The sequence below is a fragment of the Astatotilapia calliptera genome, chromosome 22 (assembly GCF_900246225.1).
Source record: "Astatotilapia calliptera chromosome 22, fAstCal1.2, whole genome shotgun sequence".
Classification (NCBI taxonomy): domain Eukaryota; kingdom Metazoa; phylum Chordata; class Actinopteri; order Cichliformes; family Cichlidae; genus Astatotilapia; species Astatotilapia calliptera.
In genome coordinates, this window is record NC_039322.1 from 28,021,365 (window position 1) to 28,045,808 (window position 24,444).

The following is a 24,444-nucleotide window of genomic DNA, read 5'->3' on the forward strand; positions in this document are numbered from 1 at the left end:
ACTTACATAGGGCCTTTTAACCTCACCAGTTCTAGAAAGTTCTCTAAAAAGTGGGTGTTGTGCATCCTCACACACTTACACACTAGATACTGGAAGTGCTGACCTGCTATAGGAGGTCCAGAGTCTTGCTATTTTGCAGATGGGGATGGAGCACCAATGCAATAATACATCTTAATTTACTTTTAATTATTTTTGTCTTATTAAAGAAAAAAATTACAAAGATAAATGTTCATATTACACATTGCCAAAGTTTTATATAATGAAGTCAGTATATTTAGAAACCACTGGATGATAATCGTTTATTCATATTCCCTTTGTCTCATTACATGTGAACTACAATATTAAGATTACAATGGATTTCCAAACTTGTTAAAAAAATTATTTTAATCAAGGTTGAGAAATAATTATAACTTTTCTTTCATTTGCATGACTGTGTATTACTGCTAATGTGACCAGGACCTTTTGTGTGTCTGAGGGACCAGTTCTGGCCTACGGGCCAAATGTTTGTCACCCTTGGTTAAATATTGAAGGTCAAGGAAATACAACAACCACAATGAGTATCTTCAATATTTTAAACGCAGTATTATAAGCCAGTAGATTTGGTCCTAAACCCCATGGCAACAAAGGAAACCACATCCTCCATCACAACCAGAGATGTTGCCCAGAGCAGGGAAAAAAAGACAAAAAGAGAGAGAAAAAGATATTATGGGACATCGCTCTAAATGGGACTCCATTCCTACTGCCCGGCTTCCAGCCTAACCACATTATCTGCACCTCCTCCCTCACTCTTCACAAACTCCATTCCCACCAGCCCCCCTGCACACACACGCTCTCTCTGCTAGAAGCCATCATTCCACCGTGTATGTTCAGCTGGCCCGTCAAGTCCCCATCTAGCCAAGTGCCCAACCATCTGTTGAGCCTAAGACAGCATGCAGCTCTGAAACCAGAAAGGAAATGTTCTATCAAATGATGAACTTATCTGCATTCAAACAGCAGCTTTCAGGGCCTCTGGGCTCAGAACTCATGCAGGGCATGCCACAGAACTACAGGCGAGGCTTCACTTATAAAAGACGTAGTCTTGGCTTTGATTAAGCAAGCAATGTGCTTCCTTTTAACCTCATGTATTTCAATTTCTAACCATTAAAATACAGTTTTTCCTTCTAGTTACACCTAATTTTTTGTATGCTTTAAAAAAAGTATCAATAACTTATTTGCCACATATTTCTTCACACTGTGAGTTCACATTGCAGGCCTTGAAATATGATTCGGCTGACTCAATGGATCTGATAAAGGTTGCTGCAAAAATAATTCCAGACACTTTCAATGAAACCCAATGACAGTAAATATTTCCTATGGCCTGAGGGTGTGAGGGTATGCAGTCACCTTAGCCAAGGGCATGAAAAACTAACAGGTCTCTGCAGGCCTGAGGCTATTATGGCTGAGTGAACTTCAGCTTGGGTGAGTTCACCCTGCTTAAACTCACTGCAGTTAAGCTACCAGTCACCTCTATTATCCTATTAGTCAGCAGCACTTACAGTACAGTATGGAAATCAGCCGTACTGGTCTTGTAAGCAAAATTCATTGGAAGCTTTCCAAAGTTTTAACCTTAAAGATTCTCGGCAGATATTAACTGGGGATGAGCTTGTCATTTACCCTTGCATTTATTTATATATTTATTTTAATAGAGGAAAAGGAATGAGTGAGAGAGAATGATGAAAAAAGACCCATAAATTGATGAAATAAATTCTTTATCACTTTATAAGCGCTTGGTGATTCCTGCGGCACCGAGCTGCGGGCTAACACCAGGACCCGGTCACGCATGCCAAAGGAAGGGAAAGGAAGAAAAAATAAAAACATCCTGATGCAAGTGTGTGCGAGTGAGGATGCTGAGGGGCGTAGCAGCGCTGTGCCCCTCATGGTCAGCGCTCAGGAATTAAAATGCATGCTCCTCACTGCCTGGGAGAGAGTAACGTGTAGCCCGTTTACGTGAGAAAACCTGTTTCCAGCCTTCCCTCCTTCACGGAAACAAACTGACCCCCCCCCCAAGAAAAGCAAAAACGCACGGATGTGCCGCTTGTTCCAGGAGGGGGGGAGTAAACCTCCTCCCAGCGCTGTCACATTCAAACAGGCAACGGTGCGAGGTTGCCAGTTTGGCGCTATCCCCCCCTCTTCCTCCCTGCTCCTTTAAATTGGACCTTTGGAGCTGTAGCTTGTGGCTGATTTGCATTATTCTGTTGTTTGTGGAGCTGAAGCTGAAGCCGCCGTCACTCCGCGCGGGAATAAAGGGACTTCGCCCGCAGCTCCGGGGACTGACTTTAGGTGAGTGTGGGATCACCGCGCGTGGCTCTAACTGTGTGGACTGCGGTAATAATCACGTCCTATTCTACGTATAGCTTTTAAGCTTAGGTGCCTTACAGTGAGCGGCGCGCGTGCAGGTTTTTAAAGTATTTTAAAGTGCGGCTGAGAAGGTGTTGCGCTGCAACTTTCTGCTGCAACAAAAATAAAAAATCTGCACAATTATTCAGTTGCGCACTGAGAGAAAAGAGATGCATGCTTTCTAATGTTGAGAAAGTGTCATGCTGAAATGTGCACAGTTAGGAGAACAGTTATCAGTGGCCGTAAATCATATTTCACTCTCTTTGTGTAAATATCTCTTAATAAAGGAAACAGCTCGCACTGGAGGGTCATGTTGAGAAAAACAACTTATTCTCTTTGAGGACTGGATTGGATTTCCCACATTTCTGTTCTTCGAGATTTAAGAGAAAAATGACCAAAAGGACAAACTCATCCTCTTATACTCTTATCCCATCAAAGCATCCAAAGAAGGCAGAGATATGCTGCATGGACCATTCACTGCGTTCAGGGTAACTGTTGAATATACAGTAGCAGTGCCAAAAAGGTACCAAGAGGGTCAGTACTGACTATACTGATACTTTTTACTTGTTAAGGCAGCTTATGTAGGCGAGAGCTTCGTGTCATGGGTCAGCTTTGTCAACTTTCCGTGTATTTTCAAACTGTGTGTGTTTTTGGAGACCTAGAATTTAAATGTAGCTGTTTCTAAAGTACTTATGGTTAACTGCTGTTGTTTAAATGTGCTCTAGGCTATGAATAAAATAACCATGAGAGTAAATGCAAAAACGTTTAAGGTATATGTTTAACACAATTCAGTCGGGCTATATACTGAACTTACGGGGTAGAAACAAAGTATCGATCCTATCATGCCAGTATTAGTCCGATACCAGTGTTGGTATCAATGACTGTCAATATCTACTGAAAGGGAAACAGGTCTGTGCTGAGTACATTTCAGGAGCTGTCTGGGGGATGCTGCAAGCAGCCTCATTAAGTTAAAGCAACAATGTTCACTGTCAGAAATCCTTTCAGTTTGTTGTAAACATTAATCACTCCGGGTTCCATTGTATGCTTAATATCCCAGTGTTCATAAACTCCAGGTTTATGAGTTTTGTAATGATCTGTATTTTGCACGAGACGTCACCTCATTTACTAATGAAGGCGTCTGCCAGCAGGCTGGTTCATTTTCTCCTGAAACCTCTCCTTGCCATTATAAATAATAAGCAAGTAGAACCCATTAGCTCAGCCAGTTCCTCATCATGTCTCCAATCAGACTGGATGGCGTGACCTTGGGGTGGGTGGGTGGGTGGGGGACCGTGCTGCAGCATTTAGAAAGGAGGGTGGCAGAGATGGAGATGGGTTGCTTTTGGTGGCATCCGTTATCAAGGAACCCAATTATATCAAGAAAATGTGGTTGCCATAAGCAATTGCCATTTGTTACGCCGTATAAGATAGTGGGGCTATTTGGAGAGAAATGTGTGTTATTCTGATAATATGTACTTCGGACAGCTCTGGGTGTCGGCCGTCTCATCTTAATGTGCGTCTTTTAATTTAAAAGAAAGGTATGATTCTTCAGAATGAAAAGTCCTTTGTGAGCTCCTTTCAACAACGGTGCATGGAAGAGGCAATGAGTCACAGTGAATCATGGCAGCCTCTCACCAGCTGCCAGCCAGATGAAGACACGCTGCAAGCAAAAAGTCTGACGAAACTGCAGCCGCACTCGTGTGCTGCTCTTTCTACTTCAAAGCACGCCGTGGTATAACGTATAGCGTTCCACGAGCACGCCTAACAGCTCGTTCAAAGTTTGAGTAAGTTTCTCTAACAATCTGACTTCCAGTTTTGTTTTCAGATCTTTCCTGCGAGGTATTTCCAGCTTAAGCTGCCGTGGTGTAAAGGCTGTGCTAAGTCAGTGAAGGCTTTACTGTAATCAGTTATTCAGCTCTGGCATTCAGAGTCTCCGCTCCAGACAGAGGAATCCCCGTGGCTCACCACAAACCCAATCAGGCCCTTTAAGTACACAGCTTTAGAGCAAGGTCTGGGACCGTGAGTGCAGCAGCAGCAGCAACAGCAAAAAATGTTTCCAGTTCCCCGGGGTGGTGGTCCACATGCATCTGCAGCCTGTACAAGGGTATTTCACTAATACTTAGTGTCTTTTGTTCAGGCTTCTGTGCTCTGTCACACAGTCTTTTTCCTTCATAGTATTCCCTTCGGACTTCTCCCCGGCTTTTTGATTTGCCCTCTGTTTCCACTTAGCAGTCCTGGCTATTTTCCAAGAAACACCTCAGCACCATTCTCCAGGATAAACAGGCTTCTTGTAGTCTGGCAACATGTGGAGAATGGATTGGAGTTTACTGTATGAGCGAATCTACAAAAAAGCACCTAGGCTGCACCCCCCCCTTCTGAGGTTTTAATCACAGACGATTACAAAATGACAATTTGAATGCGGCAACAAAGCGAGCCGTTCCTGTGATTGCTGCCGTAATCTTTCCCGAGTGCAATCAACAACATCGAGACTGCACATCAGTCCTGCAATTAGGCTTGTCAAAATTACAGCGTGGCTTTTTATCCGCGACTGCTTGTTTGATAATGCTTATTGGCAGGTGCCTTTGGAGGAGCAGAGGAAGGGAGCCCACAGCTGATGCATTATGTAAAGCCATACTGTATCGTGCAGGCAGATGTTTCCTCCCAGCGACATAACCATACATCTCCATATCACAGCGGCGTACTCGGGAGTTCTTCCTGTGATTTTTTTCATTGTCTTTCCCATGGACGCACGTGCCTCGTCCTTGACTTTCATCTTGTCATTGTCTACACAAATTGTTCCAGTGCTGTCTAATCATTTTCTGGTCCAATCAGTTAGTCTGAAAGCGTGCATGCCTACTTCAGTGTCGTCCTCAATGTAAAGCATCTTTGCTTCCTTTCATTCTACTTATAGTCCTGTTGACAGCACCGCAGTATCTATGACCTTGTCAGGGAAAATGCCTTCATTCTCTTCTTTAATAGAGACTTACTGTTACAATACGTATCAACAGTAAGTCACTATGATATACAGGCTGTCATTTGCAGCTACTTTCTACTTAACTTTAACTGCTGTTTTGTCTTCATGAGGGTTTTATTTGCCAGCACAAAGTAATTTAGTTAGTGGGCTTGACACGTGGATACGTTTTTTGTGGATTTATTTGAAGGAAAGGCTAATTGTTATGCCTCGGAGGTCCGTCGTTAATTAGAAGTTATCTCGGGCAGCTCTCACATGGTCACCGCACTAATTGGCAGTCAAAGCTGTGTACCACCTGGCCCAGCCTTTAACTCACCAGGTGCTCCCAGCAAAGCCACTGGCCTTGGCATTATGTAGCTGTGGCCTCTTAAACGAAGGCAGACAGCGGAGACAGACAGATAGAGGAGAGGGGAAGAGGGTGGGCACCATATCAGGACAACTTTGCTGAAATGGCGAAGCTGAAAAACAGCTGCAAAAGGTTATTTCATGCTACGTAGCTGAGCAAGCCTTTTTTTTTGGAAGCCGGCATGAAAGAAAGGTTCTGAAAAATTAGTGTAATCTTTTGATACACATGTCGTCACACATCACACCTCTTTGTTTCGGATTTCTAACACTTCAGGCGATGTGAGGTGGCAGCACATCAACACCAAGCGCAGCCTGTGCAGGGTTTGTTTACCTGTGCTTTACAGAGGAAAAATAAGTTCATCCTGTGACTGAACAATAGCTGGCATCAGAGAGGTTCTGTCCACAGAGTACAGAGCAGATAAGAGAACAATTGTGTAATTAAGTCTGTTTTGTTCTTTGCGGGGGAAATATGAATGTTCAAATCAATTAAAGCCACATTCTAAATTTTTAATTCAGTGCAGTTGCAACGTGGAGGTAAAATCTGCGGAGAAAAGGCGGCAATTCAATCAAGAGAGAATGCTGCTGCTTTTCACAGCACGCTGGAAACTCACACCAGGATCCCACAAAGTAAGCTGGAATAGTGTGAGATTTTTTTTTCCCACGCGTGATTGAGAGTCATGATGCGTCTCTGCCATGGGAGAAAATCCATCTTTGACCCCCATTAATCTTGACTAACTGGTCCAAATCTGCAGCAATCACAATGCCCAATCATAAAGTCTGTAGAAGAGGCCAAGGAAGTGTGACCTGTGTATGACTCAAGCAAAATGTGCCCAGCGTCGCCGTGCTCCGGAGGACAAAAGACCTCTGTCTTTTTGTGCCACAAAGTCAAAAGCTTTGTTTTTGTCTTGCAGCTCCAGCATCTAGGGTTCACAGTAATACCCGAATGTGTCGTGCCTTTGTTCTTTGATCACAATGGGAATTTGAGATGTAAAGCGGATTTAGACAATGTGCCATATCTTGATGGATGGAGCAATAGAAGAAGCGCTTAAAAAACGCTTTGGAGCTGCGTTGTGTTTGCAGCTGTAGGCAAAAAACGTTAACGCTCTACAAGAGAGCTGGGGATGATGTGGATGTGTTTGAATTGTTGTTTTTTCTGTTTATTTTTCCAGGAAATGTTGTGTTTAGGCGCAGAGCTTTGGCAGTGTGTGCTTTATGATAGCAGCCTACGAATTCTGCATATCAGTATATTATATGAAGCACGTCATCGATGAGAAAGTGAGTTATTATCAGCAGGATATTAAGCACCAGCAACAATTAGTCTTAACTAAGTTGCAAGAGTCCATTTAATATATATGTATAAAAATCGACAAACCATAAAGAATAACAAAAACAGCAAATTACTGCCATATGAAGACTAATTGGAATAAACAGGCCTATCACTGCTATAATTACTGATAGTGAAATCATTACTTCCCCTAATGCTTCACTGCAACCACCGTTAATAACACTTCATTAATTAAACATACTATGAAAAACAGCAACACTGCAACTCTGCACTTTGGCTCAATGGAAAGGACTTCTAGACTGGGCCCACTGTAGCTTTACTTTGCTCTGGAGGTCATCTCAGGAATAATGAGGTGGGAGAAATGTAAATACTCCTGTTTGCTTAACTGCCAGAGCACTTAGAATACCTGAGACAAGCCAAATTTGAGATTTAGGTTCGTAATGAGGAGCTTATTATGATACAAGCTGGACCAGTGGAGTGAAAAACAGAGATTTTTGCTATGCCAAAAATACCTGAATTGGAATATGCACAGGAGGATGGATCAACGAATGGATGGATGGAAAACCCTCTTATCTCATTGGTGTGACATTGGGAATTCTTGCCTGTGACTATAAATCACATGAAGATGAAGAAGTTAGCTTACTTCAGTGCAAGGGCTGAAAGACAGGCAATAAGTTACCCTGTCAAAGGGATGTTTGGCAGCTTTTAGAAATAACCCTGCTGTATTGCTGTCCCCCTCCAGTCTTCAAGGTAAACTAAGTTAATCTTAATGTTGCTCAAACGTTGCATGGACAGCAACAACAAGTGAATTTGTAAGACAATGACAGCTACAGGGTATTATTACCATTTATTTGCAGTCATGTTTGTGGTAACTTGTAATTGCAAGTCCAATATCCTTTCGCCTTTAAGCTCTGTGTCAGTGCTAACACCTCAGGGAAGGGAATCGGTCCTTTTACTGTGCAGTAATCACCACTGTTGCCCAGCATGTTACTAATGAGACTGTCATTTGATGCTGGGTAGATAGCGAGTGGTGGGTTTTCTGAACCTTGTGACTGGGTGCAGCTATCTCTGATGAAAACAGCTTTGAAACTAAAGCAAATTGCAATTCAGTTAATCCCAGTATAGCAGTTGAAACACCTCATGTGTAATCGTTGAGTTTCATACACACTGATTTGATATAACCTTTGAAAGTGTAAACCAGCATGGATTATATCGTGTTTATGCACAGGCTCTGCATTGATTTTCTTATTTCACAACAAGATACATTGTGAATAAATACAGTTGGACCAATATACTCTGTATATGTGCCTTTTCAACAGGCTACACTGTATATATAATAGATGGACATAGCCTTTGGATGTCATACACCGGATTTGGACTTTGCCTCAACATGAGTGCTTTTGGTTCACAACTTGAGTGACCAGATGAGGCCCAGTAGACAGCTATCAGCTCCAGCTCCCTGTGTCGGTACACCTGTCAGTCAAACAGACATCCCTCAAACAATAATAACCAATAATAACCAGTCAGAATTGGTTGACTATAGTAAAGCGCAATAGTTGTGGCTAACAGAAAAATTGTTATGTTGAACATTTTGTACTGGGCCAGTTTTTCTAAATCGGGACATTTGGACTACCAAAAGCTACACCTTCATTTACAGCATACAAATCATACACAACTAATTTGTGTCACTTTATCAGCATTCGTTTTACTGAGAGTTTACTGAGAGTTTATTAGTGCTCTAAACCTCTCATAACCGTCTTATAATTTTAGAACTTTTATTTTCTGAACACTTTGCAGTCGAGCTTATTAATGTTTCGTTCGAGAAATCCTTGAAATGGAGGAGAATGGGCACCAGTCTTCATCAGAGCAACACAGACATGCTAGTTGGCTTCTGAAATGGTTATGAATAATTACTGTCTTCAGTTCTGTAATCAGTATTGGAAGTACATCTGGCTGGCTTCTGCATGGGTATACCAGGGATATCAGAAATGTACAGACTCTTTCTAATTTTCTAGTATTTATTGCCTTGTTGGCTGGAATGAAACCCTATTAAATCAAAGCTGATTTTTCCATTTTCCTTTGGATATGCTGAAATAAAGAGCCAAAGGTAGAAATGAGAAGCAGCTAATTTCGGGCAATGTATTAAAAAAGGGGAAGCAAAACCTCCATCGTTGCGTAATGCTGAACATCCCGTAATTTTTGCTTTGATAATAGGTATGACTGTTTTGAAAAGATTTCTACCACCCGAGTAATCTGATTTAGAAATTGTCCCACATTTGTGTCTTCAGCTCATGAGCCTATACGCAGTTTTCTTTTTGGTTCTGTCCACAGAGTTTGTACAAATGGAGGGATCCAGGAAAAAGACATCCTTTAGGCTGACTGGGTGGTTGACTTGACTGTGTTCTTTGGGTTGTTGTCAAGTTGAAAGATGAAATTCTTCTTTGACATTAGCAGTGTATTTTTCTTCCAGAGGGCAGCAGATTGTCGCCTCAAACAACTTGGTGTTTGGAGCCATTCATCTTCCCCTCTACACTGACCAGAGCCCCTGTCCAGCCTGTGGCATGATGTAGCACTTCAAGAAGCGTACCAGTGTCATTCCTCCACTAAAGCAAGAGCCAAAGCAGAGGTATGTTTTCCATTTATTTAAGTATTTGTGATCAAGGTTATGTAAAAACTGCAGAGCCAAATTTCATGAAATTTGGGTAAAGGTGGAAAAGAAGCAAATCAAGAGCCTGTCAGCTTTTGTGGCAATCCTGGTCATTGTTAAAGGGCAAAATGTGGCAGATGATGCACCCTCCAAGTGCCCAGAGGAAGACTGCTTAATTATAGCAAAAGTCGTAATCACACGTTTTTTGGTTGCTATTGTTATGTTGCTTATTTACTACGATTATTCAGAAACATAACACATATCGTGCATTTACTGAATATGGTTGTCTGGCTGGGAGTTTGGGCATGGCTAGGGGGTGTTTTTGTATAGCCAGTCTTGCAAAAGCAGCCTCTGTGAGAGTAAAGAAGGTGGCGGACACAGCCCCAGTCGCATACCTTGGGAAACCTGCATGGTGGTTATGGGCAAGCAACAGAGAGCCGAACTTTTGTACACTATAGAAAGTGGAGTGTGAGGGAGACCCAGAAGGAGCCAGATAAAAAGGTGGCTGCACAAGAACATTTTTGTAAACTTCCTCTAGCTCATCTAGTTGCTCTTCTCTAGCTAGATCAGATGGATCTAGATTTAGATCTTGGCTCAAGCTGACTAAAGTGGCGAGTGAGCTTGCCTTTTAAAGAGATGCAAAAAAGGATGCAATTTACCTCCTGTATAGTACAAGAAAAAGTTTAAGTAAGGAATTACCCCAACTTCTCACTTTTTTTCATTATTTTAAATCATCTTCATGGTGGGCAGGACAATAGGCCAATAAAAACTCTTTTGAATATCAGAATAAGCTACATTAAAATATATATAAATTACTCCAATTTCTTGCTTCTTGATCAGCATTTGATAACAGGTCAGATTTTTACAATGGCATTTTCATAATTTAACAAATGCCTAAGCAGCCTGTCCTCCTTCACTCAGTGCACAGCTTGGAACAAAGGAACAAAAGCCAAATCTCCGCCAGCTACTTTTAATATGAGTCTGAATATCATGAGCAGCACAGAACACGTTTAGCTCAAACTCAGCCTCCATCAATCTCAATCCAGATACCTCCTTCTGCAGCAGCTTCTGCTCAACAGTTGTCTCAACAAGTAATAACATGTATGGAACTGTTCAGCTAACACAGCTTTTTCACATCCTGATGATAAGTCATTAATACATCGCAGCAGCACCACACTGAACTGTCACTGTGGAAGATGCAAAACATGGCATTGTTGCATAGCAGCAGGCATGCAGTGCCAAATCACGACAACAAATCACATCAAGGCACTTTATATTGTAAAATACCAACAGGATAATAATACAAAGAAAACCCCAACAATCAGACGACCGATTATGAGAGTGGGAAGGAAAAACTCCCTTTTACCTTAGGCTGAGGGGCTGGGGGTGAGGGGAGGAAACTGGAGAAAAGACACACTGTGCAAGAGAACCAAAGATTAATAATAACTAATGATAATGCAAAGTGGTGTACAAACACATGGCTGAGGTGCCCAATGCATGAACATGTGATTTGTTTCACAACACTTGCATCTTGATGTAATGGCAGTAATAACTAGAGATGGCACGATACCACTTTTTTATGTCCGATACCGATACCGATATCATAAATTTGGATATCTGCCGATACCGATATGAATCCGATATAGTGTGTTTTAATCAATAAAACTGTTTTTTTAAAAATATCTTGCTGCATTTTGTATAAGTTCATACTCAAGTTTAAAACAACAACTACACTGAAGCTATTCTGTTATACCTATATGCAAAAAAAAAAATATTTATAGTTCAGCAATACTGATCAATCTAATAAACTTAAACCTACACCATCCTCCCTATTCTGGTATTTTAAAGAGTACTTAGCGTAAATATTAAGCAACCTAACTAATAGGGTTCCAACTCCCAGCAACAACAAAAATAAATAAATAAAAAATAGGGAACCACCCCTCACGCTCCACCTCATGATGCTTAATCAACGTAATCAACCTTAATTTGATGCAGTGTGAAAAAAAAATGCACAGAAATCAATTATTTTTCAAGAAATATTAAATAGATTCAACATCTTTCTTCAACAAAATTGCAGACTGTACAGATGGTACCTTCCCAAAGGAAAAAGTACTATAGCTTACTAGGGTATATATATTAGACTTAATAGTCACTATATACAGTAATTGACTTCTATTCATTTTACATCAAATTAAAACTTTCGGTGTAAGATTCGGATAATTATTTATTAAAAGCTAGACATTTTAAATGAGAATAAGAAAGAAAAGTATGTCTTTGTGCCCCCTTTTCCCTGTTAATGCCCTATCGGCCCCCCTGGCTAAACTTTGCTAGATCCGCCCCTGCACAGTTACCAGCCGTCAGCTACGTAGAAAAAGATCCTGGTGTAGAAAGTAATAATAAATAAATTCTAACAACAGCTGATCAAGCTTAAACGTGCTGCTGTTGTTCAGCCGCTGGTTTCCTCTTTCTGGTGCAAAGTGGGCCAAAAACAAACCAGAGAGATGGACTCGCGACAGAAAAGCCGATCAGCTGATCATTAAGCAGTTTCATGATTGAAGTAGCAGCAAGAAGAGGCAGTCGCTCCATATATCGCTTGTTAAGCTTAACGCAGGAATGCTTTACAAACATTCAGAGATGGACTTACACACTTGCTTTACTTCTCTCGGGGATAACTTTGTCGGAGATGAAATGCCGGGTTGCTAGCGAAGCTCCAAATGCTATCCAGACCACTGACAGGTCCCGCATGCCACAGCCGCTCTATCACGTGATGCCTACTGCTCCGACGTGCTAACTTTCTGAGGTGAGTTACGGCGTGTTGCAAGTTTTGTGAGGTGCTTTCGTGATATTTAATGGATCGGATTACATTTTTTATTTTTCTCCGATATCCGATCCAGTAATTTAGGTCAGTATCGGACCGATACCGATACATAATATCGGATCGGTCCATCTCTAGTAATAACCTGATAAATAGTCGTTATTGGGCATAGTTTATGTTTAAAAAAGCGAGTGTAGCTAGAGTTTTGTGGTCCTGCTCTCCTCACTCTTTCTTTTTTTGTGTGTTTTGTGCCCCACATTAGCTCTTGAAGTGGGACACTGACGATATGCAGTCTCTTCCCCGCTCATTTACTCAGCTGCTTTTCTGTGAGTGTTCAAAGAGTTACTATATAGCATTATAATGTCCACTTAACGATGCACATATATTTCTTTGCAACACTACCGAACCGTTTAGGGTGTCTGCTATTATGGGTCCTTGTTAATACTTCCTTATTGATTTTTAAATATGGTGTCATAAAAACCTACAGCAGCTTCAGGAAGTTAATTGTAAGTACATAAAGAGTGCTGCTTTCACGGCTTTAATTGGGATTTTCAGTGAATAATTATTAGAATAAATGTGTCTATGCATATCGAGTGAAAAATTTAATTGCAGCTGTTGTTTCTCCAGCTATGATGACAATGATTGCCCCTAAATTTCACTCATTGTTAATTATGTAAAAGACAAAACGGAGGGGAAACAATCAGACCAGCACAGTAATATTGCAGGATCTATAACTTACAATATAAAACACCTTAAAATTAAAAACTGAATACCTGCCATGAATCCGCAATGTGTCATTTTTACTCTGCTGTTTTAAACCAAGTAGTCTGAACTTTATATGTGCTGGTAGGAGGATTTTGTTAGCTTTGGGCTGAGTTAGTCTAGCTGTTTTATGCAAAGCTGAGCTAGCCTGCCTCTGGCTATATGGACACGTAGGGGTTTAACACAGATTTTTCATCCACCCCTCTGCAAGAAAGTGAATAAGAAGGTTTTTGTTGCTTTTAAGCATATCATATCTTAGATCGCATTTAAAGCCAAACTGAGAAACCACCCATTATACAGATATTTGCATCCTCTATGCAGTCACATGGGTAAAGTTTAGAGCTGTCGTCGGTATCATCAGGTTTTGTCTTATATAAAAATAAGATCTGTGTTGCAGACAGTAGATCCACACTTATTTGCTTTATTGGTATACCTCTAATGTAATTTCTTGTGAATAAATGTGAATTGAGGTTGGCTTATATTCTTACAGAAAAATGTTCTAGAAAATCATGTTGAGATGTAAAATTGATTTTCCTTAGCAGACCTGCTGTCTGAAGCTGTGCTGTATGTATGCAGACGTTTCTTGTGCGGGGATATTCTTTGAGGGGGAAAAAAGGTGAGATAGTATATTATAGGATATAGTATCTTTGTACTATTTCAATTAAATATAGCGTTTAACAAGCCAGCGGTGGATCTCACGGACAAAGAGAGGAGACTGCATGCTCATTGGCTAACGACTTGTTAATGATGACAAGTTGTTAGCAATCACTGGGTAATCTTCCTTTCTGCCTCTTATAATGATCATAAGTCACAAACTGAACTTCATAATTTATTCAACAAGACCTGAAACTAATCAGGAAAATGTTTACTTGAGTGACAGAGCGAGGAAGCCAAGAGCTGTTTTCACATGGACTTCTAAAGAGTGTCACCCCCTTCATGCCATTAAAAATTATCTGGGTGATAGGCACTTCTGCACTGCTTCTCTTTAGCAAGCAGAAGCTATGTATATCTTTTATACTGCTCATGCTCTCTTTATATGGATAGATCAACCCTGTGGCTCTGGTGCCTTTTTAATAGTCCAGCTCAGTGTGGATGTATGTGTAAGTTTGACAAAATCAGTTCTCTGATGCTGGAATAAAAATGTATGTAGTACTGATGCTGAATAAGTTGTCAGTTCAGTAACTGCAGTGAAATTAAGAGTAGGGATTGCAGACAATGGTAAATTAAGATATCTTATTTACATTTAGACAAAATGACAAACTTTCTCTGACACTAACTTTTCATTTTTTGCCTCTGTGGCATCATTGTCAACTCTAAAAACATGCTACCTGTTACCTTATGTTGCAAAAACGTAATTGAATTTATGAAAAGGTAATTTCTGGGAAACTGGGTTGGTGCACGCCACAGGTGGGAGTCCAGATTTTGTTATAAAACTTTCTTTGAGTGAGTGAAGACATGAATTTGCAGCTGGTGGTGTTACTCAACTTTTGATTCACTGTTGTGCTGGACTTACCCGCTGAGCTTCACAGCAGGAGAGACTTCATCTCATTTCTTAGAATTGCGAACACAGACTAGTGCCCGTGTGGCTTACAAACTGTATCGTTTTCATTTCCATTGATCAAACAGCCAAATTCTTCTATAAAGTTTATGTCACAGATGTTGTTATCAAAGCAGAGCTGCAGAAAAGAATAGAGGGAGGAGGAGGCGAAACAGGCAGATGCTCACCTCCGGTTAATAAAAGGACCGGAGTTCTTAGAAAAGAACTGCTTTCTTCTGTTGGATCTAGTAAATATCTGAATCAGACCTGAAACTTTCTCATCATCCAAGTAAACACACAAAATCTCTTTGTCAGATTAGGTCAGTTCATCTCATGGGGGCTAGTAATCAGCTTAAAGGATAATATCGCCATTATTGAGTTTTTCCTTATCTCCAATGGCTAGTGATCTCCTGTATCCACCTCTGACAATTTCTCTTTGCTATCTACAAATTTGGTTTAGCTTCTTTTATTGCTTCCATTTCCTCCTGAGTGCATGAAAAGACTTTTGTATAGGCTTAATACTTTGTAGCCTTCCACCAGAATGAATGTGATGAAAGTAGACAAATTCATAATCACCAGTCACAGTCACTCAGTCGAGCTTTTCATGAATATGCAGTGCTGATAGTCTGGCCTCCCCCTCGTGAAAGATGTTTTCCCACTTAAACATGACCTTAGTTGGTTAGTTAGCATTCTGGGATATAAAGCAATAACTGTAACAATTAACACATTGGTTGTATTAACCCTGCTTTTACATGCAGGTGATGTATGCAAACTCTGTTATTACAGTTATTAAAGTTTTCAAAAGGGTTACAGGTTTGACTTGCAAATAAATAAAAGTGCCTGCCTGTCAGTATCTTCTGCTCCAGTAATGTTCTCCTTCTTTAAATCCCCCAAATTTGGTTTCATTTCTTTTATGTTACTGACTCCTTGCTGCTGATGCGAATCCCAGTGTAATCTCTGAAGTCAAAGCATGGGCACATGAAGAAAAAATCAATTTTGTGTTCAAGTTTTATTCTTGAGTATGAAAGCTGTTTTTTGAAACAAACAATCCCAACTCGGTGTCTACTTTTCACCGTTCCTTTAGTTTTCAAATCACCATTGTATGGTTTATTTTTCTCTGTTTGCATCACCACTACAGGTTATTTTGACTCTTTGGCATTTTACAAATCATGTAACTCTCTTTAAATAAAATGTCATCATCTGATATTTCATGACTTTTCCTAAAATTGGTCAATTTATAATTCAAAGGGGGGGGGAGGAAGTAAAAGAACCATTGCAGCCACTTATACCAAGAATCACTTATACACAGAATTATTTTGACCACATTTCAATGTAAAAAGCTACTCTTAAAATTTGTAACATATGTTGTTTGCACAACATATAACATTGTGGCAGGGTATGGTTTCTGGCTCAGCTGCAGGGCAGGGGTGGAGCAGTGGGTTTAGGGTGTGGTGTCAGGTGAGGCTGAGCAGATCTCCATCATCTAATCATGCATCCCCTATTTGAGTGGGATTCATAGGACCTGATAAGAGAGCGTTGCTGGATGGAAAAGAATTGTGGGAGCTTGAAAGCTGCACAAGCAGTTGAGGAAACATCCACTTACCTTGCAATGCTGTGTGCATGGATCTTCTGTTACAAACATGAACCACCTAGCTAGATGTGATTGATAAATAAATATATATAGGACTGCAGTTAGATAAAAGATGAAAAATTACTGCAGGACTGAAATTGCCATGGATGACATGTTAAGCCAGGGCAGATTGTGGAGAACTACTACGAGCAAATCACACAAATCGAGCTGCAGACCGAGGCAGAGCAATGTGAACGGTGGATGAGAGAGAGGCTGTAGGTTAGGTGAAGAGGAGGTAAATGTGGATGAGATGATAAACCATCTTTGTTCTATTTTTAGAATAATTAATTTATTAATATGTGTTTCTTATTTGTTGAAGCCAGCTGAGAAATGACTTACCAAAGAATTTGTCATTGCTGTTGTTGCTGTAAAACAGGGTGAAAATAAAGTCAGTTGCCAGAGAAGCCTCAGTCACGGTGGCCCATTTCTAGCTAAATCTGTGCACACAGCACTAGAAACAACATAACACATTCACAGGAATCAGAGTCTAAACACAACATGGCTGAAATAATGATCACAACACTACTAAATTAACAATTTGTTGTTAAACATTAACCATCTCATGAGTCTTTGCGCTTGCCAGTGCAGAAGTCTTCTATACTTAGAAAAGTCAAATAGAAAAACAAAACAAGTTTGCTCCGGTACATCATTGTGTGGCCAAAGATATAGAAAGAAACTACTGAGTAAATGTTAAAAAACAAACAGCGTCAATTTAGTTACTCATTTTAATTAAGTATGGTCATTGTATGATGACCATATGTTGTATGGTGAAGGTACTATGGTTTCAGCACAAAGGTGGGGAGTGCCTAGGACTTCCATGAGAATTGTGAATTTTGTATCCTCAAGACAAAATTGGACTTGTTGAATTTATCAAAGCAATGCTACAGACATTAATTATTATCAAAAATCATTTCTGGACACAGAACAAAAGTAACAAAATACAGACAGATGTTTTTTCACATTACCTAAATCAAATGAGCAGAAAAGACATGCTGTGTTTCTGTACCCCCACCCTTTCTCTGTGCTCTGAGGTCTTAAAATGACTATTATTGTTTATTGCAATTATTTCTGGAACAATATATTATCCAGCAAAAAGAGCTGGCCTGACAGCCCTAGCACCCTAAAGTGCATTTATGGGCAGTGAACTGAAGCATTTGAACAAACCCTCACTCACTGGAGATGTCTGTTTTCCAGATGGATGTTTAATTGAAAAAGAAGAAGAAGAAAAAACAGCCAAGCTGAGATGAGAGAGTAAGGACAAATTAATGTTACCTAACTTCACTGCCTGCAGAAAACCAATATTCAATTAGAATAAGGTGATGAACTTATATTTAATTTAAAATTATGCCCACATCCATTTCAGTGGACGCTATAGCAATTTCACAAAGCTGAACAGTATTGTAATAAAGTTATCAAATATGGAGTCTGCTGATTCTTCTTTTATATTTGGGGGCTTTCTGTATGGAGATATTATGCTGTGTAATATAGGTTGTGTAATCTAATTTGAGCATTTTTATGTTAGTCTCCAAAGTAACTGGACTATTTCAATCTAGTTGAATGAAAGTCCTGTGCAGTCAGCGACTGTCTGAAGTCTAGAAAACATGGACATCATCAAATGCTTACCTTCCTCCCTTGAGATGCTCTGCCAGGACTTTACTGCAACCACCTCCAGCTGCTGCATGTTTGTGGGTCTCACTACCGTCACCTGTGTCTTCAGTAACTGAAAAGCATCCTCTGCTGAGATCAGGTGAATCACTTGGCCATTGAAAAATATCCTATATAATTGCCTTGAGAAACCCTTGGGTTGCTTTTGAAGCACCTTTTAGGTAATTATTCATTTGCACTGTGAAGTGCTCTCTGATCACTTCTGCATCGTTTGACTGAACGTGAGCTGAGAGTATTTCCCTGTACACTTCAGAATTCATCCTGCTACTTTTCTCTTGATTCTAGTACAGGTTAATCCTGGTTTTATCTGTCCAAAGAATTTCTTTCCAGAACTGTGCCAGCTCTTTAATCAGGCCTTCCTGTTATTCAGTGTAACCAGTGCTTTGCACCTCTGGATTTACATTCCTGAAGATGTCTCTGTATAGCAGACCTCGAGAATAATATAATAATATTAGCTCCTGGGGGAAAAATGTGGTAGGAATTTGATTACACAAGAGGGAAAAGAAGAACTGAGAAATTAGAATTACCACAGCAGAACAAGGCTTCATGTAATTACAAAACAGTTAGATATTTTTTAGATCTAAGCTTTAGGTAATTAGAAGCTGGCTGATGCAGCCGAGTAGCTGGATATCCTTGTAAGGACTGGTGGAAACTACAGGGTGGGCCATTTATATGGATACACCGTAATAAAATGGGAATGGTTGGTGATATTAAAGTCCTGTTTGTGGCACATTAGTATATGTGAGGGGGCAAACTCCAGATGGGTGGTGACCATGGTGGACATTTAGAAGTCGGCCATCTTGGATACAACTTTTGTTTTTTCAATAGGAAGAGGGCCATGTGACACATCAAACTTATTGGTAATGTCACTTGGTTTCAACGCAACGTTATTATGGTGAATGGCCCACCCTGTAGCTGGTTTGTGTGGAGAGAGGGGTTATGTGGTGTGAAGTGGCGATCAAGAGATGTACCCTCTGTCCAGGGTGTCTTGAGTGTTGTGTGAGGCAAAAACAAGCACAGAGATGCCTCGAATGATTTCACTTGAGTTGCAGGAGTGACATCATTGGAGGGGTATCCCAGTTGCATTACTGCTTCCTTTAGATTATGGTCTTCTATTGTTTTCCACAGTCTGTACTGTTGTTCAGTTGTGTAACATTGGTACATTTTGCTTCAAAACATAAATATTAATTTTCCTCTCTGAGCCGAGTCCCCACACTCAGATGTTGTGGTCCTGTAGGTGCAGCCCTTCTTTCTTCTTCATCTTTCTCACATGAAAACAGAACATGCTTCCATTTTTCAGTGATATTTTTTATTTACACTGATTGAAATCACAAGTTTGATGTCTGCTGAAGTTGGAATGACCAATTCTTAATCGCTGTATAATTGTTTAGTCCTTCCTGTTGTTTCCTCCACCTTTCACCATTCTTAGTTCATTTAATAGGTTATACACAGAGCAGAAAATAATGTGAAGAGTCAGGATGTTGCTGGATCTGGATGGGTGACTGGATAACAAAAAGAAGGGGAAAATGGAGCCAAAAATAGTATGCCGGGACTGTAACAGTTTAGCTCGCAGAACAAGCATTCCTGCTTTTGAGACGTTGTTATATCGTTCCAAAAGGGTCAACACAGCAACTTCTGGTTCTTCAAGTCAAGTGTGGAATACCAACTATACTTGAGGCTGACTTCAAAAGTAAAATCAGTCTCAAACACTTGTATCCATGCATCCTTTCTCTTCAGCTTATCCTTATCAGGGTCAAGGAGGGAAGGGGGCTGCAGCCTATCACAGCTACCATAGGGCGAGGCGGGTACACCCTGGACAGGTCGCCAATCTGATACCAAAGTGGTCCTAACACTCTTATAATCAACATGGTAACAAGTCTAAAACCAGTAGATGGCTTCATGGTTACTGTGTTGGTCTTTTAACTCGGGTTTTGTCCATGTGTGAAGTTTGTATGTGCTCACTATGCTGCACAAATTAGCTTTGAGAGTTTTCCAGTTTTTCCCTCCATGCAGAAAATGAAAATGTGACATTTTTCATAAACCAAAATGTTTTTACTGCTTAATGACAAAAATATCTTAAGAATGTTCAAATGAACTATTTAATTTTCAAAGACAGAGACAGCTTACAGTATTTTGTTTTAAAGGACTAATTAACCAGCTCTATATAGTTGCACTGACACAGGTAAACCCTGATTTAAATTCAAATTGGGTGCCTATTTGCTGTGAAATAAGCACATGATTGTCTGCTGGTTCCCAGTTGGTTTATATTATCTGGTTATTGGTGTCAATAAATTCTGTGATAAATATAAAAATGCAAATTTCCATTCAGCTAGAGCAGTCACTTTATGTCAGCATACAAGTCTTGCTAAATCCTGTGCTTCATGTTTTATTTTTAAGACGCATTTGCAGCATAATTAAAAGCGCAGATATCAAGTACTGCTGATCAGCCTAATCAACACTGAGAACTGTTGAGGCAGGACGAAAGAACAGAATCATAATCAACCCTGAACCTCTCATCTTTGATTTCAGATAAAGCGCAATGTAGATAAACTGAAAAACAACAACTGATACTAATTGATTAATTTACCAGCCACAAAAAGTAAATTGCTTCTATATTTGCTCATTAATACAGGGTGTGTGACTAACGAGGAGGGTTTATATCGTTAGAATCTTCCAAATGTTCCTCTTGCTGTTGGCCACAAATGTTAACACTGCAAAGAAAAACACTGCTAATACACATATACTATACCACAGCCATTCAAAGAATTGTTTTTATCCTATGATGTGGGATATGCATGACATGAAGTGCAACCTCACATCAATGTTTAAACCCATATTTAAAGCAGTGTTTTGTCTGCAGCACACTGTTGACTAACATTTTCTACCTGTTTCACAGTATGAACTCATCAGATATTTCGGTATTGTTAATGTTTTAGGAGGACAGGGTATCTGACAATGGTCTAAGAAGCACTGAAGCAAATTTCATGTCAGAGTCCCACACACCACCATGCATCATTGTTAAACTTGAGGCTTGGTCCTGAAAAACTGTAGACTACAGCTTTAATAAGTATTTCAGAGATTTCTTGGAGCAGTATTAAAAGTTAATGTGGAAAGGTAAGCAGAAAGAAAAGTAATCTTTAAACAACTGGAGAGAAGCCTCAGAGGGTTCCTGCTGGAACCTTTGTAGCCCCCACCCCAAAATAAAAAATGTTTTTGAAGCACCCTGAAAGCACCCTACTTATTTAAACTACACTGAAGGATGCTTTTACTTCCAATATATAAGCTCTAGGAAGGTAACGCATGCCAAACAGAGACTGCCTGGCAGAAAATGGAAAAATACATGTTAGATGTTAAAGCTGCCTTCTACAGAGAATAAGAAGATTTATGTAAAATAGCACCCCCTGCAGGCACAACAAAGAGTGACTAATCAAAATCAAAACGAATGCGAACTCCCACTCTGAGTTCTACATTTACAGGGAGGACAGCATGCATGAGGCAAAATAAATATGCCCTAATCCCTGTTTGCTGAACAGGATAGTTTCAGGATCAGGAAATATTATTATAATGCCCGGAAGCCTTGTAGCCTATCAAACTCAAGTATTTTTACTTAATCTTGAGTACAGCTAGCTGCTATTAGCATAATTCATATACACTGAAACATTATAACTTGAAGTATCTCATTACAATGTAATGCTCTGCTTGCAAATGTCTTCATTCAACTGAATTTTATTTCGACATGCACCAACTATCTAAACGTTGCTGCACACAAAGCACATCCATACAATGCATCAACACTTCCTGTGGGAACCACTATACAAGCCAAGTCCACAAATAGCCAACTTTGTAATCTACAACCAAAAGGATCCACTGCCAGTGTCACATTTGGTATCTTGCAATGTGCTTAGCAAACATTAGCATACTAATCTGCTAAACCAAGATAGCGAAAACTTGTTAGCTACTTACTGGGTGTAATTTATTAATTTATGCACACAAATTCTGTTTATCCTGTGCAGAAAATAAATGCACATGCAACATTACAGTTACACTAATAAAACATACGCATGGACAAGTTTTGTTCTTACCATATGTTTAGGTTAGGGAGTCAGAATAATTCTGTATACATGAGCACATGCTTGCTATCTGCAATCTGCATATACCCATGCCTGTCTTCTTTTAAAGAATGAAGTGTGTTTAATTTGAGGTGGATCATGGAGTAGATGATGTCATTCTAAGTGAGAAACCCAGAGAAAGACAAAACAACGAGGAGGAAGCCAAAAAAGGCAAACCTTTCCAAAAAGTAAATGGGCTGATTCTTATGTAGTGCTTTTCTACCCTCCTGGAGTACTCAAAGCATTAAAGGATGCTTCAAAAAGGAATTTAGGGTTAATATCTTCCTTGTTACACCTGGTAGAGAAGACACACTGATCATTTTATTAAAAAGATGAAAGTATTTAGACAGTTTTTAACTCTCAGTGATGCAGCACTGTTTGCTTGAGTTTAGAAACTGAAGAGGAGTTTGGACCCGGAAACGGCTATTGAGATCAGACTTAAGAGATGGATTAAACTGTAAGTGATGACATCCAACAAGGATGGAAATCTTGTTTTAGTCAATGCAGTTTTAATATGCTAAACCAGGAGTAAGCAACATTTTTCTTCATAGACACTAAGCAAAGTAGTAAGCAAAGAGCCACACTTTGAAATTATGCTGAAAAACAAAAAACAAACAAAGGTGAATTATGGTAGACAAAAAAATACTTCAAAACCCAAGAACTTTATGTTAGAATGAATTATTACAGTCGTACACCTCAAACTCATTAACAAAATGTTTCTTTTTGATTACCTTTTTCGCAGTAGGTAGAAGTTGTTTATCTTTCCTTTATGGAGATTGAGATAGTTCATGAGCTGGTTCTGCCCCCCTGGGATGTATTTTATATACTGCACATATGAAACAGCAGCATGATCATCTATTTTTTTTTTCTTTTATTTACTGTTTTGTTTGTTCTCTGTGTTGATGAAACCTAGCCGGGAAATTGTTGCCCAGTTAAATTAAAAAAGTGTTGTATAACAAATTCAGTTGAGAAAATGTTGATGAATCCTGGCTTTGTGTGTGTGAAACAATCATACACTCAGTATAATCTGAGATGTGTGGCTATCCACTGTTTGTGAATTAGGCCATGTGAGCATGTCAGTATGCTGGCATTAGCGTTTAGCTTAAGTACAGCTTCAGAGCAGCTGGTCTGTTGAGGACATACTTTGTTTCTGAAATAGTGTTTGTTTTAAAACCTTTAATATTTCACTTGTTGCCCTTCTTATATGAATGTGTGGTTAGTCTAAATGAGTGATGCGCATGTACCACTGTCTGGAGCAGTGTTTGACCATAAATGAGTCGCCTGCATATTCTGCTTTTGTTGATAATGTCATGACTATACCAAACCATATTTGCATACATGTGTTTTTTTTACAAGGCTAAAGTTGGACATTTCTGAGAGCATTTACTCTGCAGTTAAATTAATGCTGATCCAAGAATGTGGTACACGGCAACACAATTATCCACAGGGATTAAAGTGGAGCTAATACTCTGGAAATGTGCTTATTTGTCTGTTTGATAAGAAATAGTTTTAAAAGCAGTATTACAAATATTATATATAAAGGCCAGCAGTAAATATATGTGTGTGTATGTCTCTGTTTGTTTTTTTGTTTATTGAATTTTAAATATTGAACATATTTTATATTCATATGGGCAGCAGTGGTTTGAATGGTGACTGTGTTTACAGAGGTAATTTGGTCCTGATTAAAGAGTACATTAAACAATAAACATATAAAGGCTAATTTACATCATGGTGCTCTGCTCTCAAAAACTGACATAGTGCTCATTTATAAAGCGCTTTACAAACCCGAGCATTACGGCTAACGGCTGGATTTTTCCGTTTCATTGCTAGCTAAACAATGCATAGCCACTTACTAGGGGTGCAACGATACACAAAATTCACGGTTCGGTTCGGTTCGATACTTTGGTGTCACGGTTCGATATTTTTTCGATACAAAAAATGTTCATGCCTTTTTAATTTGTCATTTATTAAAATTATAAATATATATTTTAACTCAAAAGTACAGTTTTTAAATTTAACCCTAACCCTTGTGCGCGTTTTTTATTTTGACAGCGAATGCGCACCTGCGGACCACTTATGTGCACCCCTGGTTATTTAGCTCGTCATATTGCAGCCACAGAAATTCTTTTGTCCATGAAACCATAAAGCTGCACTTTCTTTTTGCCTTATAGTCTCATTTGTCATAACTTCTCCGTTTTGTGGTAAGCTTTTCTTTGGCTGTCACTTCTTCACCCCGACCTGTCTTATTTGGCTCAGCAGAACTAAAATATATATACTGCTACTTTTACACACGGACTCACATAAG

The 24,444-nt window shown here is 39.6% G+C and overlaps 1 protein-coding gene across 4 annotated transcripts in view; it reads left to right on the forward strand.

Moving 5' to 3' along the window:
- The first annotated feature begins 1,903 nt into the window (after positions 1-1,903).
- The window catches only part of LOC113015435 (CMP-N-acetylneuraminate-beta-galactosamide-alpha-2,3-sialyltransferase 1-like), a 94,143-nt gene continuing 71,602 nt past the window's right edge, over positions 1,904-24,444 (forward strand). For all 4 annotated transcript variants that reach the window (XM_026157476.1, XM_026157479.1, XM_026157478.1 and 1 more), the window contains exons 1-2: positions 1,904-2,319; positions 9,445-9,600. The gene's annotated coding sequence lies outside the window, so the exon portion shown is untranslated. The remainder of the gene's footprint in view (positions 2,320-9,444; positions 9,601-24,444) is intronic.